The sequence below is a fragment of the Charadrius vociferus genome, unplaced genomic scaffold (genome assembly GCF_000708025.1).
Source record: "Charadrius vociferus isolate BGI_N301 unplaced genomic scaffold, ASM70802v2 scaffold159, whole genome shotgun sequence".
Lineage (NCBI taxonomy): Eukaryota > Metazoa > Chordata > Aves > Charadriiformes > Charadriidae > Charadrius > Charadrius vociferus.
The window spans coordinates 2,914,180-2,933,663 of NW_009649940.1; positions in this window are offsets into that span (position 1 = coordinate 2,914,180).

Below are 19,484 nucleotides of genomic sequence, written 5' to 3' on the forward strand. Positions count from 1 at the left end.
ATGGCCAGATGAGCCCATCTGCCTGTCATCCAGAACAGTTCCCCATAGTAGAAAATGATACAGCCAACTTCTTTACTGCCAGCACAGCTCTGGGAAAAGATTTCAAAACAAGTCCAAAAAGGAGTTATTTTCTTATTGAGGTCTTGATCTAATCCTGGCCTGAAACTGTGGTCTTTTTCTTATTAAATGTTTCTTAAATGGGTTATTTAAGATTGGCAAAACCTACCTGCCTCTCTTGCTTGTGGCATTTTTCTTCAAATTATCAATTGCTTTGGTGGTTTTATACTGTGTGGGAATTAAACTTTTACCCAAAGAAAAACTCCTTTTCTGAGTTGATACTTGCATATGAAGGTTATTCTTGTGATATTTATTCTTTTATTTATATCTGTGGAAGAGGGATTCTTGCATCTGTCTTTTGACAAGTCTGAATCATTTGTTTTTAAAGTATTGGCGCAATAGAGAAAGTACACTGAAAGATTTACAGTTTTAAATTACTGTTTTAAAACCAGAAATCATGGACTATGTGATAAGCTTATACAGGAATATTTTTCCAGTTAATTATGTAAGTGAATATAGGATATTTTTTCTAGTTTCTGCTAATTTCTGAGGTGTTATCTTTAGTTATTTGTTTTGTCTAACTCAGGAAAGTGTGCGATAACAGCCCCAGAAGTTGCTGCTTGTATCAAAGAATCAAACCCTTATCCGTAACACTGCAGCTCTCATTACAGTGCATTCCCCCCCTTTCTCTGCCTGCTTCAAAATGAGTCCTACACTGGATGACCTCGAAAAAAGCAAGTTAAAACAGAAGTCTATGCAGAAGAGCTCTGGTCTTGGATGTCTTGTGCAGATAATAGGCAATAACAACTGTAGAGAGGTGCACATTTAGAATTGCTGAGTTTTACCCTTGATGTGTAGAAAACAAATGCAAGGTTAATTAACCAAATACACATACGTGTATTTAACCTGGAGACATGTTACCGATTACAGTTACGGTTGTGACTGCTGTGAGAAATTATTTAGAGAAAATATCAAGAATACAAAAATAAAAGGCACAAAAGTGAAGTTGAGCAACTTCTTCATCCCTTCTCAGGGGACTTCCAGCTACTATTTTGGAGCAGGTGAAATAATACTAAATGGAGCAATTACAGTTAAGCTGTACCTAGAATATTTTACTAAATGTGAAACCTGAAGGGAAAGGATGTACAGAACATCTGACTTTTTGGAACACTCGCTATGTGATATAACGCATCCATTTTGTATTGTTTTGGAGGAAAGAAAAAGGCAGGATTTTACTAGTGGATCCAGTTCGAAGGGAGGAGATACAAGCTGATGACTGAAAGTCTTCAAACTCAGCCAGTGCTGCCTTGTCTTCCAATAGAAATTTTACAGCAGAAGTGCCAAGAATACATGCTTGGTCTCTGCAACCCATCACGATGCTTTTTGTGTTCAGGTGTCACAAAAGTCAGTTTACAAGAAGGCTGTTACACCACCTATGCCGTTCACCATATACTCCTCTGGCACCACTTTACAAGAAGCACGTACTCAAACTTCTGTCAGTAATGTCACCATAATTACCTTTGAAATTAACAGTTACTTGTCATCACAGTTCTTTCTGCTATTAAGACTGGCAAAGAGGAAATTGAAATCTTGTTTGTAAGTCACCTTTTTGTTTATTTTAAATATTGTTAAATTACTTCCAGTGTTGTCAAGTAACACCGGCTCCTGTAGCACCAGTCCATCCAGTGCTGGTGCCTTTGGAAGGAAGGGAAATGCTCAGGTCTCTTTGCCCAGATGGAAGGTGGGTAGAAACATGCTGCACTAGTGGGGAGCTGAAACAGCTGTTTGCTGTGCATGGGTAAAATGAAGACTTAAGTCTCTGGCCTTTAATTCTAGGTCTGTTACCAGCATTACATAGGGAAAGGTAGGCTCAAAACTGAAATGTACCAACTTAGTCATAGATTGTAATTGTGTACCGTGTAACTGAGCAGGCAGGGTGCCTCACCCGTGTGACGACCCAGGGAATTAAAAGCTCCAAATTATTTTCGAGAAATCAGTCACTTCCTTTGGAAAAGAAAAAGAGGAGGAGGAAGAATCTCAGCGCTCCATTGTATCTTGTGGATAGATGACACAGTGATATATGAGACCAGCCCTGCTTTTGCTATTATAAATTCCCAGCAGTCGCAGGGAACTGGAATGCGCTCTCCACAGGCAGGCAGTCTGCCCACACTTGAGGCCAGGAAGGATTGGGCCCAGAGTGGTGTTTTTGCTACAGAGCTTCTACAGTTCTCTTTTGTCTCAAAATATTTTCTTTACACACCAAAAAAACCTCGTACATAAAATTTGAGCTGGGCTACAGTAAAAAAAAGTGCCTTTAAAAATGATCTAATGACCCCCTTTAAATTTAAGAAGATGAGAAGACTTTAGGTGGGAAGATTTTGATTGATGATCCAAGGTGTGTGTGAGTAGGGGTAAGTAATAAAGAACCAGAAAGGAATAAAGAAGGAAATTATGAAAAGGAAATTAAAGGTGAGATCTGGCAGATACGTTGGGAGAGATGGAAGAAACAGACCTTGGAGATGAACAGGATGGAAAGAAAGGGAAAAGGGACTGCGAAGAAAGGAAAAATAAGAGACAAGAAAAATACCAAAAGGTTCAGAAGCTGCTTCTGGAACAAGTAGTTTCAATGCAAAATAGAGATCCTAACTGCATAGAAACATTGATGACAATGTATGGCATGGGGTACAGAATTGGGGTGCTGGAATTGGAACTGGCTGATCTGGATGGGGAGAAGAATGCACATGAAATTGTGAACAGTGATGTTTGAAGTGAACCACTTCAGAAGTCTTGCATGGGTGTTTTTGTGGTGTGTCCTTTCGTGTTCAGGGCCCCGTTTGTGGGGGGCAGTGGTCAGGATCTGATGCTACAGCTTTTTGTGTTTCCCTGAATCTATTGCAGTCTGATATGGATGGACATAGCTGAACAGACATATACAGATGAAGATGTATACTTCATCTGTTTTCCTTTTTTATCAGTGCTGTGTACGTGTTATCCTCCCTTTTCCTTTTCACAGTTCTTGTTAGACAGCTCCTTAATAATTTCTGGCATATCAGTAAACTCTTGTTGTTGTTTATTTATGGTTTCTAGATGCTTTTGAGTATTGCAGTCCCTCCTTCTGCAAGGGTAACTTGTAATCCTCACTACAGGCTTGGGCTTTGGCTGTACTAAGAAGCATCCTGTATAAATAGCTTCATTCTCACTGAGAAATTTAGATCTTCTTGTCTATTCTATTCTCACTATTACTTAAATTTTGTGTATCCTACGTCACTCAAATGGTGTTTTGCTTTATAGGTGCTTCATCAGACTTTTCCTCTGCTTATATCACAGTTGTCACTAGAGATGGTTAGGTATAGTCTAGTAATGCTGGTGAAGAGCCTAGGAAAATACAACTCGACTCTAAAATATCTATTTTTTTCCGAAATAAAAAAAAGATTTAAGGAAGTGGTGAATAATGTAATAAATCATGAGCTATTAACGAGACTGTTTTACTGTCAAAATTGCCATTAGACACACATACCACTAACAGGATCGGTAAATTAGGAACTCTGTAAACTGAGATCCTACTTTCATTCTGTGGAAAAGAAAGATACATGCTGAAGCCAACTTGACATTGGCAATGCATAGTGCATCATGTAATAATTATTATACTCCAAGCTCCACTTTAAAAATAATAATAAAAAAAAATCTAGTCTGGTTAGCCTGTCATGTGTAGTGACTGACTATACTTCAACAGCCCTTACCTTAAAAGGAGAGCATGTGGTAAGATGCTTTGCTGTTATTTCAGGCTAATATGTCAAGGAGGGATGTGAGATGGTGCCAGACTAGATTTTCATAAATCCTTTTTATTAAATAAAATGTGGGATAGATGTTTTATCTCTTCAACAAGTTGTCCTTCAAGAGCTCCAGGATCTCTGGCAGTACTCTTCTGTAGAAGACTGTTTGGAGCCAAAATGCTTGCCTGCCCTGTGGGCCTTTAGGTTTGGGAAGCCCAAACTGTTTGGTGTTAAGCCTGGGGACTGTGGGAGATCCAGAAGCACCTCCTGGGGAGCAGAGTGTTGCTTCCACTGCTGTGTCCTTTCATCTTTGATAGTTCTGTTCTGTGTAAATTCCCCTCCTTCCAATGTGTGGTCTCTGAAACCTACGGTAACAAAGATGATTTGTGGAAATTCAGCAAAATTGGGTTTGGTTTGAACTTTCAGAAGTTTTGAAAGTACTTTAAAAAATTTTGTCTTTATCACTTACCTAGGCGGTGTATATCTTAGAAAATCTGCTTTGAGATTTCAGGGACAAATGCTATGGATTTATGTTCTAGTCTTACACTTGTCACTTTGAAAATGAAATTCAAACATTGCGCTTTTGTTTACATCGCAAAGTATTGGTCACATTTACTTAGACTAAAGTTGAAGTGAAATTCATTATTAATGGCTATGGCCAGTGCTATGGAATTCTGTAATCTTTCTGCAACATCGGAGGATGCATTGTTATGGTAATAGAGCTCGTCAGTGATTTAATCCAGAATTAATTAATGATTGAACCCACAAATATGTTTTCACATACTATTGGAGCAGGTGGATGGGGTGCTCTTGGGAAGAGGGTGAGGAAGGAGGCAATCCTGCCCTTAATTTCAGCAACTGTATCCCCCTTGTACTGACAACTGTTTTGGATCTCCACTCCTCTGGTTTAATGGAACTGTATTGTACAAGGACAAATGCTTTTAATGTAGGAAATAGAGGAGCATTTCCCAGGGTCAGGGCCAAGACCTGTGAAGTTCTCCAGATGATCCACTTCTTGGACTAGGTCCTTGCCCTAAGATAAATAAGACAATGTGTTAGGAACAAAACAGATCGTTTTGATATTAGGGATGAGATTGGACATAGCAGGTGTTTGCCATGTTATGCAGAGAATTGTTGGAAGATGCTCAGATACATCAGTGATGGAAGGAAAGGATGCCAGATGAAGAAGAGCTAGGTGATTTAAAGGCTGTTATGGGGTGATTGGAGCCAGCGCGTAATTTTTCTTGTCATGCAGTCAGTCTGTGAACAATATTTTCTTGAATCTAAAAATCTTGATAAATAAATATTTTAGTACAGTTGTGTGGGATGGGGGAGAAAAGTTGAGTAGTCAGCATGTTGGCAGAAAAAACGGAAAAACTGAGCTATATGTTGATAGAAGGTACAGTCAAGGACTCGGAACTACTCACTTTTTTTCCTTTGATTTACTCAATTTTACGGCGTAAATTCTAGGAACCACACTTTATCTGATCAGATTTATACCTCAAATAACTTCATTTCAAGGCAAAGGCATAGTTGCATAGCGGAGGTCAGGAATCTCCCACCTAAATAAACTGAGTGGTCTTAGAAGCAAGATCTCTGCTCTGCCGCTGCTTCCCCTTTTGCATGGTGCTGTTAGGCTGAGTTCAAAAGGAGATCAGCAGGGAATAGCAAAGAAACTCATGTAGCCAAAAAAATGATGTATTAAGATAGGGCTAAAAGAACAGAGATACATCAAAAAGGCATGAAAGTAATTGGAAATTTTAGGAAACTGTTGTGAGAAGTTGAAGATCACAGTCTCTGAGGAATGTAAAAGTGGGGGTAAGAGGAAACAGCTGAGAACCACTCGACCCAGGACTCCTACCCAACAACAGCCAAGAGGTCTGTACCCTGCCTTGGCCTAAGGACTTGGCATTCAAGTGCCATCCAGAAGAGCATCCTACTGAAAGAAGGATCTGGTCCCTACTGATGACACTGTGGAAGTGCCATCTTCTCCCCTGCCCTTTCTCACAGATCGAAAATGCAGCTGCTGTTGGTAAGATTGGGCAGGGCCACAGCTAGAGCTGTGAGCTCAGCAGTGAGCAGCTATTAAGAAGGTCCCTGCTCACAGAGCTCCCCACCTCTGAAAGGAAGGATGGGAGAGAAACAGAGAAAGAGGGTGAAATGACGTACTGAAACTTGTCCTGGATTTCTGAGATGAGCTGGGAACAGCTCATGTTCTTCCCTTCTGGTGGTGCCTGGCCTGCTGGCCTGTGCTGTGTTTCTAGGAAAGACCTTATTGCACTTGTCTGTGTGGGGTGGCAGTGGCAGGCAGTCAGCAACTGAAGTGACTACTTGGGGCCTCAATCTGTGGAGTAGCTTGAGGAGTATTAGGCTAAATTAGGTTATAGTGTCAGAGTGGCTGTGCGTGTGTGAGGGAGAAGAGGCTCTATGGCTTAATGGCTGCTCAGAGGTCCTAGAAGTCCAACATGAGCTCTTGTTATGGGCTAGGAGCAGAAAATCACAGAAGCTGATGTAATGTATCAGTCAATCGGTTGATGATTGCCTAAAGGATCTGTGGGAGACTATCCCCGAAGCATACAAGGATTTCTACAAGAGATGCTTGTTAGACCCTGGGTACTAGCATAGAGCAGAACATCATCCCTGTGGGTGCTGGGATAGGGTTAGGTCTTGCACCTGAAAGTCCAGTTCATGATGGAACAACTCTGTTTTACAAATTTTTTTACAAATTACTATCTGACTATAGTAAAACACTGGTCCTCATCCTTGTGCTTTGGAAGGCATTGCTTTACACTATGGCAGCAGTTACTAGGGGCTGCCATATGAACTCAGTATGGCAACTCCTCAAACCTCCTGCTGGAAATTAGAAAGGCAGCTCGTTCTAAGGGACTGTAATCCCTTGTCAGGCACCAGGAAATGGTGTCTTCTTTAAAAGGCTTTAGTCCAGAAAGATATTGCATGCACAGTATACTGAGTAGGCTTGTTATCCTTCACTCTGCATGGACTCTAACTCGGAGCTGGCTGAAGGTGGGATGATGACTGGGAATGTGGGGGGAGAGATATAAGGTCTGACTGTAACTCTCCTTCATCCATACTTTCCCTGTTCAATGCAGTATGAAATTCTAATGCTGATCTGCTCTATTGATGTTTTGATTTGAGCAGCAGAAATGTACAGAGTGTAACATAGGCATGCCAAGAGCTTTAAACAAATAAAATAACCTGGCTTGTTGTGTTGCATATGAGATGCCTGTTTTCTCATGGTTTGTGTTGTTTCTTGATCTCACTGACTGAAGCTAAAAGTTAATATGCAGAGAGCTAAACGAAGTAAGAACACTGGGAAACTGAGCAGAATAGGACAATTTTACATGCTACGCACGTGGTACTCCTGTTATTGAATTCTGATAGAGCAGGAGGGTTTTGGGCTTGTTTGCCTCTCGGGAAGTTGAGATTACTGATTGTTTGATTTCCTGGGTTCTAATCCCACTGCCCACAACATCTGCAGTTTGGATCGTGTGTTAGTGTGAGCTGCTGGTTACTGCACCCAAGGCAGTGCCTGCACAGCTCCTGTCAGGCGTAGTCTGCCCCTCTTTGGAGCCAGCTCTCTGCAATTACGCTGTTGCAAGTTGGATTTTACACGTCACAAAATGTAAACCCGGTTTGAGGCTACAGTGAGGAATAGTTTCAGACTTTCTATTGTAGTTATTCTGTTCAAGCATGTTTTTTTTTCCCCTTCAAGGAGATGAAGTAGAGTCTGAGGAGTTTTCTGTTCATTAAAATGAAATGAGTGACTTGATCCTGCTTCCTTGAAGCCAAGTAATATTTCCACTGCAGTTAATAAGAGGTTTTTCTGAGTAGCATGAGGATGAAGCTCTCTGTTTGCAGAAGTATCATTCATCACTTACTGCAATCTGAGGATCAGACTGCTGCGATGTACCAGAGTGAAAGTAAATGGATTAACACTTAGTGAGCTTTAAGTCTTGACCCTAAATCCTTTAACCTTGTTATACTAAAATACATGCAGCCTCTTTCCTAATAGATTCGGTAATCCTTGTTTTAGTTTTCTGTTTGCTCATTGTGTGGATACATCACGTTAATCATGTCACAATAATAAATCAAATGACAGTGCTGCTTCTGCTTCATGTAGGTAACAAACATCCCTATAGAAGAAAGATGCAGGCTTTTATAATTGTAATACAGAAGAGCACTTTCTGAAGTCATCAGGGCAAGTTGTAATTAACTTAACCAACCACCGAGGTTAACTTCTCTTGGCAAAACTCTGTGGAAAAGCTATCTGAGGAATATAAAGGGAATTAATGACTTCAGATATTTTGCCCCAGGGATAAAAAATTCTATCATCAGGTGAACGTCTGTGTGCTCCCCTTCAACATCCCTATGGGAAAAATATATCCCCATGCCTTAAACTATTAACCTCTCCTCTATTTGTAAAGACCTTGGGTGGCTGAGTTTGTCAGACAAGAGGGAACAGTTAGGAAAACAAGCTAAGCTTATTTTTCCAATGTAACAAAAAATTAGAACTGTTGTCTGCGATTTTACCAAAGGCTCTCATGTGTCTGTTTATGTGAGATTCTCCAAACTTGTGTGGTTTTAGTTGAAGAAAAAAGGACCTGAGATTTTTAGATTTCTTTCAGCCAAAGAATACGTTTGACATCCACAGGGGCAGGAGAGCAAGCCATGAAAAATAAGCTTCTGTGAGGCTTGGAAGCCTAACATAATTTTTCCCTGTCAGAACCTTTGGGCTGAATTCTGCTTTGACTTGCACCCAGTAGAATCTCATTGACTGTAGTTAGGATGCTTTCAGTGTAAGCCACATCAGAGTGTGGCCATTTACTTTCAATCTGGCAGTAGGTTTGAAAATACCCAGTGCTGAAGAAATGGGAGATGCTATGATTTTGAATGTGTGTGTTACTGATACTCCAGGAACTGCTACATTTCATCAAGTCTGCTTACGGGATAAGAAAATGAACTCCATTATTTTTAGGAAAATGCCAGATGTTGTCATAATATGTCACACGCTTCTGTCAGTGAAATGTTTTTTAACAACAGTACTGATGTGTGGTATTATGCTGATGTTGTACAAATAACTAGATGTCAACCTTCATATCCTCAGCAAACTTCTTTTCTATCTGTGTGTCTGCTTAGATATTAAAGATATTTTTTTTTTTTTAAATCTTTTGAAAAGGAAGTGGAAATAGGGACTTGCTGAGGAAGCACAGGTTGCAATGTTCTCTTGGTTTGAATTAGTACGGTGAAATATAGAAAACCAGAACAAGGAAGGAAATAATTTTTGAGGAATGAAAGAACATAAACATGCCTATTAAAAAATTACTGCTCTCTGTGTTTGTACATACATTATACACACGTAGATCCATGTAGTTACCAATATTTGGTGTGTAAATACTTTTCCCTTACTCTCATGGTGAGAGAAAACTGCCGCCATTGCAATTTCAAATTTATACAAATTTAATCTGATCATTTGGAAAAAAAAAATGTTAAACAGGCATGCGAAGACGTATCTTTCGGGATTTTCTTTCGGGAGCAAATCAGCTATAACCTAATAAATGGAACATACAACACTTAGAGCTGTAGATATTGTACTACGGGCACATAGAATGTATTTAAATACTCTTGGACATGGAATTATTAGATGATTCATTCTTGCAAAAGAGATACCACCCTGCCTTTTATCATTGTTGCTACAACAATTGTGCTGAGGGTTGCTCTTACACAACTGACTCTTCTCATGAGGACTGAGTACTTGCACAAAAAAGTAGGTGCTGTTTATTTAGCTAGTCTGGGTGAAAACCCTCATTTGGAATGACATTTTTGGAAGGTGGTAGTTTGCTGCCCTGAGATTTTTTTGCTGGGGAACTTGGCATAAACGCTACGAATGGCAATGGACTGTTACTACTATGAAATTGCCCAAACCGGAAGACTTAGTTTGGATCTGAAGAGCTAGATCTGTGAAGATATTCAGATGTAATACTTCTCTTGACACTGCTAGAAGTTGTGTCTTTGTTCCTTTGTGCAGCTGATACTAACAGAATAGTAGTAAGAAAAGAGGAATTCAGGAGGAGGCAGAAGGAGAACATGAGAAGTGAAGAAAGGAAGAAAGAAGCTCAAATTCCTACCTGAACCCTGGCAGCTCTTTGCTGTCCCAGAACAGTGCTTACTCTGCTACATGCTGGATACTGTGTCTCATCATCTCACTTCTGTCAGATACCTTGACTGTGCTGATGTCATTCTCTTCTGCTACTTGAGGCATGTTCCTGCACGTTGTCACTGGTGTTAAACCTTTTCTGTAAGATCCTCAAAGCATGGATTAGTCTTTTCTGTTTTTACCTTCTCACACAGAACCTAAGGCACTCTTTTAATAGGTCTCCGTCACACCATGTGGAAACAGTGTGGGACAGCTCTTCCTTTTCCTATTTCTGCCCAAACTTCTGAACATCATGTCCTAGATGATAATGAATTAAAAAGGATCCATCCTTTTGTCTAGCACCAGCACTAGACATATCTTAATTATCTCACATGAAAGTTAGCTTTTAGTATAAATTTCAAAATTTGTGGTCTATAGCTGAACAGCCAAACCCCATTTTAAAGCCTAATTGTAATTTAAGAAGTGCAATCTTGATGACATAGTTTTGTGGATAGGAATCATGTTAATGTTTGCTTTCATGAAGTATTTGCATCAAGGAAAACTCCTCATGTGGGAATTTTGTTTTTTAGAGGTTGTATTGTAAATAAGTTATAGTATTTTCCGAAATAACTTGGTCAATCATATCGTACTGAGGTTACAGGAGAAATACTATTCACTTGGGGGAAAACAAAAAGGATCTCAGAATTGGAAATCAAGGTAAAATTAAACCAGGATCACCTTACTAGTTGATTTTGGCTTGAAAGTTGTAATTTAAGAAAAGCAAAGGAGAGACAGCCTTGGAGCTTGCCTAGATAACTGACAAATCTCAGCAAGTGACATTTTGATTTAATTGAATCCATATAATTTGAGAAACTCTTACTTTGCACTTATGTCCCTGGAGATGATCTCTTTACCACTGGATTCCCCTTTGAATTTGATGTAAAAAACCCCACCAAAACAAAACAAAAAAACCCCCCAAAACAAAACAAAAAAACCAACCCACAGATTCAAGCTAAACAGATACATTCAGGCTAAATGGGTTATTTGCATGTCTGAGGTATTTACACTGAGGTGCAACTTAGGTGCTTACTTAACGTTTTACTTGTGCTGAAGCCAAGCTTCCTGAACAATGCCAAGAAAGAATTGCAGTTTCATAGTTGTGTTCTTTGTTTATTCATTTTTTAGCTTTCCCGAGTGCCTACTGTAATACCTTTGGTATACTTTCAGACAGTTGCTAAAAACATTTGAACTTCAGCTTTTCTTGATTTGCCTGGCCTCACTTAAAAAATAATGTAGCGAGTCCATTGGCATTGCTGATTTCTCATCAGCCCATTTTGTTTTGTCTTGACTAAAGTCTGACTGATCTCTTGCTTTTTATTTTTCTTTTTGAGGGTGAGATTGGTTTTGTATGTATGGTGCTTTTGTTTTCATTCTTGTGTTATTCTAGGCTAGTTAGTTTTTAACTGTGGCTTCCTTTTTTCTGCTGCGAAGTTTGTCAGCAACGTTTCATGAAAAGCAGTATTGAGATTGAGACTCTTCATGGAGGGCTTATGCATTGCTCCTCTGGGAGCTTGTCCGCATCCGTATTCACGCTGCAGGTGTGAATGTGTCCCAGCACTATCTGCTGGAGCTTGTCCTTTTCTGTTCTCGCTTCTGTCATCTCTTATTACCTCCTAAAGAGTCCTGGCTTGAGAACAGTTTTGTGGGTTCTGCCTTGCTCAGGGTGACCATTGGCACACCGGAGCAGGAAAATTCCAGCTTTCAGGCCTTCATCTCATGGCTGTTCCTTGGCCAGAGCCCTTTATCCCTGTGCAGAGGTCTGCAACGCTATGTCTTCACACTTTCTAACGCAGAGCAGAAGGTATCACAACTTAAATGTTATGTAGGTCTGGATATGTTCAGTACACTTATGGATCCTGCCACATTTCTTCTGGATTTGGCCACAGATATATATTTTTAATGTCTCTGACAGACTGGAAGATGCTGAGGGAAAGCATATAGGGTACATGATCCCACTCCTCAAAACAGAGTAGTCTGCCAGTTTCACCTCTGTGAGTTCTAGTGGACATTGACCCAAGTGAGACAGCTCACTTTATCTTGGGAAAATTGTCGTGTTTCTGTATGGTGTTGGGAGAGGGAAAGGGTCTTGAGCTGGGTGTGGGTACCCAGGCCTGCATATTGGAAAGAGAAGTACTGTTGGGTGGGGGGGGAAAAAAAATTAAACAAAAACAAAAACAAAACCACCTAAAACCTCCACGTTTTGGGAGACTGGAGAAATGCTGTCGCATCAGATTCTGTCAGAAATTTCCATTGTGAAAAGATGTTTTCTCTAGTGAATATGACAACAACGATAGTTCAAATTGAACTTCAGAAACTTTGCTAGCTTGGCACAGTTCCACTCTTAGACAGCCTTTCATTTTATGATTTGCTTGTAGCTCAGCATGAACTCCTCTTAGAGACAACAGGCATTTGGAAAATGTGCTGTTACCATCACGATTAGTTTATATGATTTCTTACAGTAATGAGATGTTGTTGCACTTAAGGCTGGACAACCAAGAATAGTAAAGTTGGGCTGAGTATGTAAATAGTGGAAGGCAGTGGTGTGAAGTCACTTATACTAAGTGCTGTAGGACTGTTCTTTGGGGGGAAAAATCACACCTTCTTCTTCCTTGCCAAATCAAACCCATTCCCCCTGGAAAGAAGACATGTAGTCATGTAATGTTAATGTCTACTATAGTGTCTTTGTTCCACTCTTGTACCACCTCTGTGCTGCTGTGTTACCACCTGATTTCACACGCAGGCTAAAATGATCACTTAGTCATTTTTATTTTTTTTTATAGCAGTTCTGCTGGTACTTCCCACTGTAATGTTAGCAGTGACCCTGGAGTGTCTCAATGTCCTGTGTGTTTCTGAGCCCAGCCTGACACAGTTGGGCAATTTGAAGCAATTATGATTGCTAGTCATTAGCAGGCTCACCTTCAAGCATAGGTAATGTTGACATTTCATGCTTCCTTTTGTGCTTCTCTTACAAATACTCTGTTCTTCTGCGTTGCTCTGTACAACAGGAGTTTTTGTATGCCATCTTATTTTTCTGATTTATCTTTCATAAATGTCCTTAAAACTTTTCAAATTATGCAGTCTTTTGTGCGCATATCAAGTTATGGAGATTAAACAGGTTTACTTTGTTTAAAAAAAAAAAAATAATAAAAATCCTGAAAGCTAAAATTGTGCCACTAAAAAGTTAGGGTTTTTTTCCTCTGAACTTTTAGTTGGAAAAAAAAATATTTTGTTTTAGAATGAAACGTTTAGTTTGAACCAATAAAAATGTGTTGGTTTGGCTTAATGTGATATAAATTCAGTGCCTTGAGGGGGTTGTAGCTTGGAACTTGCTCCCACCATCTTTCTCCTCAGTGTTTAGGGGCTGCAGAGAAGAGCACAGACATGGGGTTGTTCAATCGCAATTTGCCCAGTCAGGGCAAAACTCTTCCCCTGAAGTGAGAATTCAGACTGTTGCTGTGCTCCTTTCACAGGGACACAAGAAAAAGCCCATTATCTGTTTCTGTTCCCAACTGGTGAATTCTTCCTTTTCTCTTCCAGAATTCACCAACAGCTTGTGAACATTAAAAGGTTTCTGAGTTTTAGAAAAGAGGCAGTTAACCTACCAAGTACTTCCTCTACGCTTTTATAGTTTTTGAAAGACCTTCTACTCTTCTGTCATCACTGTAAAGACAAACGGTTTTGTGGCATACTTGAACAATACCGGATCTTCCAGAAAGAGGAGCTGTATTTGCCAGGAAGACTAGCGTGTAGGACACAGCTGTAGGTCCGTTTTTCAGGGTCAGCACTTTCAACCACAAAATCAGCAGTCTGTTTCTGCAGTATGAAGCCTTAAGCAACTTTTAACTTGACAGGAGTGCTATCTAGCTATATACTGTAGAGATGGGGCATGCTTTCAGCTCAACAAATGAGAAGTAGAGTCCGCAGCAGGGCAAAGGTTTAAGCTGGGGGGAAAAAACTAGTAGTAGCTGTTGCAACCCCTGCTATTAGTGGCTCTTATGACAAGATACCACACAGGAGCCAAACCACAAAGTGGGCAGAAATGAAGAACTATGTATGAAAAGATTATCCTGTTTGAGTCCCCCTGTGTTTTTTCACTACTCAGATGCTTTGACAGGAATTTGTGTGCTGCTTGCGTTACAATTGCACATGACTACTAGGAGACAGCGTTGGGTTTTTTTAAAGCGATGTTGCCAAAAGCATGTGCTACATTCCCACACTGGGGCGTAAACCTTCTTTTTTATATATGTACACATATATTTCCGTGTGTTTTTTCTTCGTTTTTAGTCCTGAAGTGACTGAAGTTCAAATTTGGAAGCTTATCTTCCCTTCTCCAGCTTTAAATGAGCAGGGAAGCAATGGTCAGCAGAAGCTCGAACCAAGTGTTATAGTGTCAGTAACAACTTGTAAGCAGTAGATGGCACAGCAGAGGTAAGAATGAATTGAGAACAGCCACTTCAGACAAGTTTCTGCCTGTACCTTTAAGCAGTTTAAGAATACAGATAACCAAATTAGGAAGGTTTGTATCTAGCCTGTAAAGTGGCTATTATGCTTGTTAACTTGATCTTTTATCCTAGATTAACTGAAGTCTTTGAATTGTAACTATAATACCTTTTCATGGTGGGACATTTAGAAAACGAGTTTTCTCTCTACAGTGTACCCTCTGGTAAATGAAAAATAAACACTGTATGTGCATGTAATAAAAGTTATAGGAATCATATGCTCATGCATGTTCCACCTTTCATGATTTTCCCAGTGAATAGATGCTGAATTCTTGTAGCTGTTGTGTCAGGAAACAAATCTCATGAGCATAAACTTTACACTATGTGCTTTGTAGCTCCCAAGATAATGATCAAAAGCTTTTCTCAGTTCATGTGCTGTCTAATGTACGTCCCAGGAAGTTATTAGGTATTTGCTAAAGACAAAAATCGTGATTTTTATTTCCTTTGATTGAAGAGTGAAAAGTTACAGTGTAAACAGGGCTCCAGGTACTGGGCTAATGATCACAAAAATACCTCTGTCTGTTTCTTACAGCAAACTTCTTTAGTTTTTGCTTTTCGTTTGTGCAGGGGAAAAGCTTCAGACGGTAGGTCCTGGAAGAGAAGAGGCCACAGGGGAGTGTGGTCTGTCACTTTGTGAAGGGTCAGGAGCAGGGAACTCATCTCACTTCTGCTGTTGACTTGATGGGTGACCTCGGGCAAACCACGTTTCCTCCATGGGCCTCGCTCCTCCTTGCCTTTCACTGTGTGTCATTCAAAATAGTGTAAAATGCTGCTGTTCTGATTTAATATCCTTTTCTATGCATTGACAGTGTTGCACAGGTGTAGGGCAGAGAAAGAGTCAGGTCCTATATTTGCTTTCTTTCACTTATATCTTGTGGGGATGATTTCTTGCTACTGTTGGTACAGCCCTGGTAGATAAAAAATGTTGACTTTCTATCTTACTTTCCTGTTTACCCTATCTTCAAATAAGTTATCCCATGATAAACAAGAAACAGGTTAGACTTGCTTTATTACCTGTTTCTGTGGGCACAATATACACCTTCATACCAGTGTGTTTCTTTAGCCGATGCAACTACAAAAAGCAACACATGCTCACTAGAATGAAAACAAGAGGAGGGAGTTTTCAGCCCAAAGCACAAAGGTGCATGTTCACCTTGATTCTGCTATAGGAATTGTACCAGACAGTGAATGAACCAGGGAGCTTTGGCAGTATGGTATGAGTTAAAGTGGAGAAAAACAGAGTTTCAACATGAAACTGCATTAAACTACCTTGTATAAATGATTCTGCTAGTGCTTATTGGAGAGATGACTTATCTTAACACAGGCGGCTGGGTGACAGTGAGCCTGTCCGAAGCCCAGAGAAGTCACTGGGGTATACTCTGTGACAATAACTATAGATCATGTCCTTTGCCCACTGCTGCCAAAACAGATGCTCAAAGCTATTACCAGTACATTGTAGTTTAGTGCTTTCCAAAACAACATGTGCTGTAGCTCTCTGTAGAGTGGGAGAGGGTATCAAATGAAAACCTTTGCATCCCTGCAAACACGGAGCACGAGCGGTGTGGTTGTTGGTAACTCTGACCTTCTGAGGAGGTGACTGAGTGACTTAAGAGAGTAAAAAATCTTTTATTTTATGTTTCTGACTTTTTTTTTTTTTTAATTAGGGTCTAGATTTTGCTGTAGGCTGTGAGCTTCTCTGAGTTCCTGCAGAATCTCTTTGATTTAGGGACTAGGTAAAAAGTCAGTAGGTGGTTTGTTGTTTCTGCTTTGTTTCAATTGTGTGTCTCAGGAAAATCCTCTACCATCACCTTTGTGTTACTTAAATGATCTACATGTGTCATGATTTGACCACGTTTATGCTCTTCTCTGCCTTTAATGTTTTGCATTTCCTGAGGTGCTGTTCAGTTGCCTAATTTTTTTTGACTTCATTAGTCTCTGTTCGCCCTAGTACCAAACTCCCGAACATATACCTCATCCTGCAATATCCTTTCCCTTAAAGATTGGACCTTAATTATGCAACTAAATATAATTTTATTTTTTTTAATGTTACAGCCTCTGAATTTTAAGTAATGCTAGTATTTTTTCAAGTTTGTTTTCTCTAACGTATGTATGCTAAACATGCAGTATGCTAAAGACTCTCCTAATGCATAAAATAACTTGCAAAAACTGAGCATGCAGGAGGTTTTCTCATCTCTGCTGTGCTTTTAAGCAGGTATCAGTTCTTTTGTGCCATAAGAGGAACAAAGGGCCTTTTAACTTAAATTCTGCAAATGTGTACAGCAAAAAGTGTTTTGTGAGTGCAAGGGAATACAGAAACAGGGCAGAGCATTTCAAACTTCTTGTATACTGAAGGAAACTTAAAAAATCCCACCCAAACCAAAACACCCCCTCCCCTCAAAGGCTAGCAGAGGGAACGCCAAGGAGATGCAAAGATATTTCCAGATTTTACAAAAGTTTAAAATGGGCTCTGTTTTCTCCTGTCAGTGAGACACCCAGACTAATCTGTAAATAGTGTCTGTTTATCATTAATTGCTGTGGCTCTGCAATTCCTACCTCCCACTAGGACTTCCATGAAAAATAAGATGCTCTTGGCCAAACAAAATTCCATGGGGGAGGAGGGAAAAAGTAAACAATTAGCAACGGGGTAGGGCACCAGTATTTAAAGAAAAAATGTAAACAGTAATGGAAAAGAATGTCCCGAAATACTGTATAAGAGTAAATTATTTGTTGCAGCAGAAACTGATTAAAGGCTATATAGTAGTTCCAATATTGTAGACTGTTTTCAGGATGCCATTTTAAATGGCAATATTGGTGAAATTAGGCTGGAATGCCTCTTAGTGGCAGATGAAAAGAGCTGTCCTGTCTGAGAGCGCCTGTCTGTCTTGCAGTGGAAATGATCAGCTATCCCGTGTTTGCTGAGACAGGTCTGCTGTCCTTGCTTCTTTCCATGTTGTCTTGCTGCTTTATGGCTCGTGCTTCTGAACTCTGAGCCTTAGCCATATTGCCGTATTTGGTTGAAAAACAGTTGAGATCAAACATGGTAGATGTTTTGATTATGTCAAAATAGTAATAACAGTCTCACAGCATATCAACCGGTTTCTATACAATTGCGTATGTAGCTTCAAGTGATCAAGCATATTATGATAAAAAGCCTTTCTGAATGAACTCTGTACAGTTTGCTGACACTTTTTTCCCCATCTTTTTCTGATTTCTTTTTTTTTTTTTTTTAACACTGGGTGGAAAAAAAAGAAGCTGGGTGACAATAACTGTCAGACTATTTTACTCGTGTTCGAGTATTAGGAAAAATACTTTCAGGAATCAAATTCCTGAAAGAGTTTGACTGACATATGTTTTTTGGTTTTCCTTATACGTTATTTCACCAAGACTAAGGGGAGACACTTGGCCAAGTTCAATCTTTTTAAAACAGTTCCACAGAAGTGTAGCAGAGTTAAAGACGCAGTGTGTTTTAAATGTTTCCAGTCAAAGCACAGTGGCTGTAGCCTTTTCTTGGATGTCTATAGTCTATTATAAATTGATTTTTCTCTTGTGTCTAAGCTGAGCTAGTAGTGTTGTCCTGAACTAAATCCAGTAAGAGAGAGTCCCAAGAGCCACTCCTGCTTTCATACACCTAGCAATTGTTCCTCTGCTTCCCTGCACACCACATGCAATGGCCCCACATAACCATTAATAGCCCAGGGTCAAAATCTGGATTCTGCAAAACTCAGATTGACTCAAGCTATCAGCTATAAAGGGAAATAGTGTGCAAATGAAGGCTGTGTTTCCGCCCTGTTCTATTTTGTCCCTACAATCCTTTTCATCAGCGAACTTCAAGTTGCAAGTTTCTAGAGAATTTCAGCTGATGTGTGCATAGTGACATGATGTAATATGGCCAAGATGGTGCCTGTTATCTATAACAGTGGTGGAAACAGCCCACAGTTCTCTTGGCTCGGTTGTCTGGGTCAATGATGGTGGTTCTCTGCATGGGCCTGGCGATGCCAGGTCAGACTAAGAGTTCACCCATTTACTGTTCTGTCCCTGACTGGCACTTCTGTGCACTTAAGGAAAGAAAAAATAAGTTCTGTCCTCACCTGCCCAGCTTCCAACAGTTTTCTGTTTAAAGACTAGCTGAGTTACAAAGAACCGGATGGGAGCTCTATTTCATAACTACCAACAGACCAAATCTCTGTGAATTTCTTGTATCTTCTTTTGAATCTTTTAGGTATTTGGCATTTCCACTGTCCTGTGGCAGTGAGTTCCACAGTTTGTGTTGTCTGAAAAGTGCTTTCTTTTGTTTGTTGTAAACCAAGTATGTGATAATTGCATGAAGTACCCCCTAGTTCTCATTTTATGAGGAGAAAGTGAATAATTGACTTTCTTTAAGCCGTTTTTACAGACTGCCGTGATCCATTAAGAGCTGTCTGTATTCTGTACTGATGAGTCCTTGTCTCTTACAGCTTCTCCTCTGATGGGGAACCCATTTCCTACCTCTGATTCACAAGGCCACAGTTTTTTATGCTGTTTGTTCTAGATGAAGTAACCAAAGTGGCTCCAAGTTCTACTTCTTGATTAGGAATGGCAAACTTAGAGCCCGTTATTAGTGACATACAGTTTATATTTTTTTTCTTCACGTGCGTTGATTTGCACTTCTCTACCGTGTGACTCAGGATTGTGGGCTTTTTCCTGTCACTATTCTCAGTTAGCTTTAGTTCTGGAAATATTTATTTTTTTTAATATGCTTATCTGTAATGTGCAAACCTCACTGGTTTTCCCCTCATTGATACCATATTTAGCAGTGAAAACCCCAATTGCTATCACAAGGAATTCCTTTACTTGTTATGAAATCTGAGCATTTGTACCTATTGTTTACCCTTAATGTTTTAACAGTAATCCTATGGGAGAGCGCATTCTCTCTTATTCCATTGCCTTTGGTGTAAGGTTTTG